We start from the raw sequence: 5,000 nt of genomic DNA on the forward strand, positions 1-5,000 counted from the left end.
TTCCTATTCCGGAACCCGGCAGCGGAACCGATACAAGTCGGGCCCCTCTTTTAGAGATGCTCGTCGGGGTAACCCAAAAGGACCCGGAGACGCCGTCGGGAGATCGGGGAAGAGTTTTCTTTTCTGCATGAGCGTTCGAGTTCCCTGGAATCCTCTAGCAGGGAGATAGGGTTTGGAACGCGAAGAGCACCGCAGTTGCGGCGGTGTCCCGATCTTCCCCTCGGACCTTGAAAATCCGGGAGAGGGCCACGTGGAGGTGTCGCGCCGGTTCGTACCCATATCCGCAGCAGGTCTCCAAGGTGAAGAGCCTCTAGTCGATAGAATAATGTAGGTAAGGGAAGTCGGCAAATTGGATCCGTAACTTCGGGATAAGGATTGGCTCTGAGGATCGGGGCGTGTCGGGCTTGGTCGGGAAGTGGGTCAGCGCTAACGTGCCGGGCCTGGGCGAGGTGAGTGCCGTAGGGGTGCCGGTAAGTGCGGGCGTTTAGCGCGGGCGTGGTCTGCTCTCGCCGTTGGTTGGCCTCGTGCTGGCCGGCGGTGCAGGATGCGCGCGCCTGCGCGGCGTTCGCGCCCCGGTGCTTCAACCTGCGTGCAGGATCCGAGCTCGGTCCCGTGCCTTGGCCTCCCACGGATCTTCCTTGCTGCGAGGCCGCGTCCGCCTTAGCGTGCTCCTCCGGGGGCGCGCGGGTGCGCGGATTCTCTTCGGCCGCCATTCAACGATCAACTCAGAACTGGCACGGACTGGGGGAATCCGACTGTCTAATTAAAACAAAGCATTGCGATGGCCCTAGCGGGTGTTGACGCAATGTGATTTCTGCCCAGTGCTCTGAATGTCAACGTGAAGAAATTCAAGCAAGCGCGGGTAAACGGCGGGAGTAACTATGACTCTCTTAAGGTAGCCAAATGCCTCGTCATCTAATTAGTGACGCGCATGAATGGATTAACGAGATTCCCGCTGTCCCGGCACCGACGCCCCACCCTGTAGAAACTCCAGCGTGGTGACAAAACCATCGGTCTGCAACCCTCATTGCAGTTAGCAAAAATCTTCAGTGCATAGCGTCCTTTAGTTTGCTATATTCTTTTTCTGAATATGCTTGTAGGTTTGTTGTTTGACAGATAATTGAAGAAATAAAACTGTCAAAGTGAGGCCGTGCGTGGGCCGACGCACTGTTCCCTTTCACTATCACGCTGCGCCGAAGCCGGTGTTCTGCAGTCTTATATTAGTTAGGAAAATTCTGTAGAAAATAGCTTCTTGTAGTGCACTCTGTGCTAATTCCGAATATGCTTTTAATTTTCTTGTGTGATTGATAGCTTTAGAGATATACCTGTCAATGTAAAGGCGTGCCGACGCCCGCCTTGTAGAAAATCCAGCGTGGTGACAAAACCGTCGGCTTGCGGCCCTCACCTTAGCTAGTAAAATTCTCTAGTGCGTAGGTTCCTTTAGTATGCTCTATTCTCTCACTGAATATGCTTCTAGTATGGTCGTGTGACGGATAACTTAAGAAATATAACTGTCAATGTAAAGTTGTGCGTGCGCTGACGCGCCGCCCGCTAAAATCTCTCACGCGGTAACAAATCCGGCGCTCTGCAGCCCCCACATTAGTTAGGAAAATTCTGTAGAGAATAGCTTCTTGTAGTGTACTCTGTGCTAATTCCGAATATGCTTTTAATTTTCTTGTGTGATTGATAATTTTAGAGATATACCTGTCAATGTAAAGGCGTGCCGACGCCCGCTCTGTAGAAAATCCAGCGTGGTGACAAAACCGTCGGCTTGCAGCCCCCAGCTTAGCTAGTAAAATTCTCTAGTGCGTAGGTTCCTTTAGTATGCTCTATTCTCTCACTGAATATGCTTCTAGCATGGTCGTGTGACGGATAACTTAAGAAATATAACTGTCAATGTAAAGTTGTGCGTGCGCTGACGCGCCGCCCGCTAAAATCTCTCACGCGGTAACAAATCCGGCGCTCTGCAGCCCCCACATTAGTTAGACAAATCCTGTAGTGAATAGTTCCTTGTAGTGTGCTTTATGCTCTTTTCGAATATGCTTGAAATTTTCTGTGTGATGGGTAGTTTAAGAAACAAAACTGTCATTGTGAAGTCCGGCGTGCGCCAACGCGCATTACTGTAGAAACTCAGCGCGGTGACAAAACCGTCGGTCTCCCACCATCACCCTAGTTAAGTAAACTCTATAGTGTGTAGGTTCCTGTAGTGTGTGTGTGTGTGTGTGTGTGTGTGTGTGTGTGTGTGTGTGTGTGTGTGTCATCCGCCGTACAAATATGCTTTTGGCTTTGGTGTGGAGTGCATAGCATAAGAGATATAGCTGATAAAGTTTACAAAAGTGAGTAATCTGCGGTCCCCGCCTTTGTTGAAAACTTTGTAGCTATAGGGTTCTGTAGTGCAACTCATGCGCTTTCCAAATATGTTTACAGTTCAGCTGTAGGATAAGTAGTCTAAGAAATATAATTGTTATTGTAACATCGTGCGTGCGGCCACGCACCGTTCAGGATAAACTCCCGCACGCTCCATACTAGAAGCGACGCCTTCCACTGCCCAGCTGAAACCAATATCAGAATGCGGGATTAAAAATAACCGCGAATTGCGGAGCAGTGGCGCACAGCAGAAGTAAGGTAGCGATAGAAATACTTGAAGGCTGTCTGCAACAGCGAAAGCGGTCGCGTGCCACAGCTGTCCAGGGCGCGGGAGGCTCGTCCCCAGCGGGCCAGTGCATACCTGCTCCAAGGCCGCGCGCCTAGGCTCGTCCCCAGCGCGGCAGCTGCTCGTCGCGCAGCGCACGGCAGCCGCTGCCAACGCACCGAACTAGCTTGGCGTCAGAAAGGCGGCCAGCCCCAAGATGGGGCAAAATAAGGACGCAGATCTAGAAAGTAGTGTTAGGAAAAGCACACAGGTTACAGCCACGACAACCGAAATAGCCGAAAAGTCAAAGACAGGTGATTTGCAAACAATGGTAGAAATGAGGGAAGAGCTAGAAGCATACATGTTCAATGAAAACAACAGGATAAACAACGTTCAAAAGAAATTCTTGTTAGGGAAAATGGCTGCCTATGAACAGATCCTAAGGAAATACGAGATGGAAATAGCGCAGCTGAAAACAGAGCTGAAATGTCTGAAGGAATCTCCCCCAGCAACGGAACAACCACCTGTGAGCTATGCCACTGCAGTCAGCGCAAGCAAAGCCAAAACAGATAGAAAATCTACGCCAAACCAGACCCCAAAAGTCCTTGTCTTTAGACCAGCAGATGGAAAACAGCCAGAGAAAGAGCTACAAGACACCATAAAAGACATTGTAAAAGGAACACTGAAGGACGTCAAGATCACCAAATGTAGGACACTGAAGGATAGTGGTGTCATCTTAGAGGTGCCAAATGACGCTGAAGCAGAGAAAATAAAGAACTGTAGGGAAATAGGCGACTCAGGGATCACAGTAACTGACCCCAGGAAGAAAAACCCAAGGGTGATCCTGTTTGATGTTCCAAGACAAATCAGCGACGAAGAACTGGTAACGGAGCTCTACACAAGGAATCTTTCTTCAATAGGCGGCACAAAGGAGGGTGCTGAGACAGGAATAAGAGCACTATTTAAAACAGGTCCAAGGAACACAGATACCGTAAACGTCGTCCTGGAAATGGAAGCAAAGTTTTGGCATCACCTGATGGCACAAGGACGAGCATACATAAACTGTACCTCTCACCGGCTACAGAAATTTAGCAAGGCGACCAGGTGCTACAAATGCCATGGTTTTGGGCACACAACACAAACTTGCAGAAGTGCTGAAACAATCTGTGGGCACTGCGCAGCACCAGGACATAGCATTAAGGAATGCAGTAATAAGAACAAGGCACCACAGTGTGCAAACTGTAAGCACTGGAAGAAACCACATGACCACTCAATAATGGACAAAAACTGCCCGGAATATGTCAGATTCATGGCGAAAGAAGAACTAAGAACTGAATATGGCCAGTAACACTTCTACGCCACAGTCCCCAGGTCGACAGTTAGATGAGGTGAACACAAAGTCCAGCACCCTCAAGATTCTCCAAATAAATGGGCAGAGATCCAAAGTAGTGCCTAGTCAAGCATCACTTAAGATGGAAGAGGAAAACCTTGATATTGTTCTTATCCAAGAGCCCTATGTAACGGACAATAAAATTAGAGGATATCCTGCAGGTTTCCGCCTAATATACAGCAGCAACCATGGAGTACCGAAAGCAGCGATAGGAATACGTAACACAAATTTGACCATTCTGCAGATAACCTCCCTTTGTGATGCTCATACCGCTGTAGCTGCAGTAACTGGCGACTTTGGAGAAATATACATAATAAGCCTGTACTGCCAGTTCCATACCCCAATTGACGAATATTTACATCGACTGGATACCATCATCCGCGAAATACATGGAAAGGCCATCATAATTGCAATGGATGCGAATGCCATGTCACCACTATGGCACAGCCGGGACACAGATGAAGCAGGAAGAAAACTAGAGGATCTCATCTTCCAACATGGCTTAACTGTATTAAATCGAGATTCACCACTAACAACTTTCAGTGGGCCAGCTGGGGAAAATAACATCGACGTAACACTTTGCTCAGCAAACATGTCAAGGATGGTCTCTAGATGGACGATTCAAGAGGAATGGACCTCAAGTGACCACAGGGCAATCACGTTTGAGATCTCAAAACAACAAAGGGAGAGGGTCACAGAAGAGCTACTTAGATACAACACCACCTTTGCAAAATGGCAAGTTTTTGACCGCCAGCTGACCACCAGAGTGGAGAACTGGCGAGACACAGCAGGAACAAATGTAAATCATAAAGTAGACCTCCTACAGACAGCAATACTAGAGAGCTGCAAGAAGGCAATGAGAAGAAAAACACTGCTGAAAAATGCTGTACCTTGGTGGAATGAAACACTGACAAAAATGCGGCAGGACACAATTGCAGCTCGACACCGGCTCCAGAATGCACGGCGTGCAAATCGTGA

The 5,000-nt window shown here is 48.7% G+C and overlaps 1 pseudogene; it reads left to right on the forward strand.

Annotated features, from left to right (window-relative positions):
- LOC126431416 (large subunit ribosomal RNA) overlaps positions 1 to 1,343 on the forward strand; it is a 3,332-nt pseudogene extending 1,989 nt beyond the window's left edge.
- Positions 1,344 to 5,000: the final 3,657 nt, after the last annotated feature.

This window comes from Schistocerca serialis, unplaced genomic scaffold (genome assembly GCF_023864345.2).
Source record: "Schistocerca serialis cubense isolate TAMUIC-IGC-003099 unplaced genomic scaffold, iqSchSeri2.2 HiC_scaffold_1092, whole genome shotgun sequence".
In the NCBI taxonomy this organism is placed as follows: Eukaryota; Metazoa; Arthropoda; class Insecta; order Orthoptera; family Acrididae; genus Schistocerca; species Schistocerca serialis.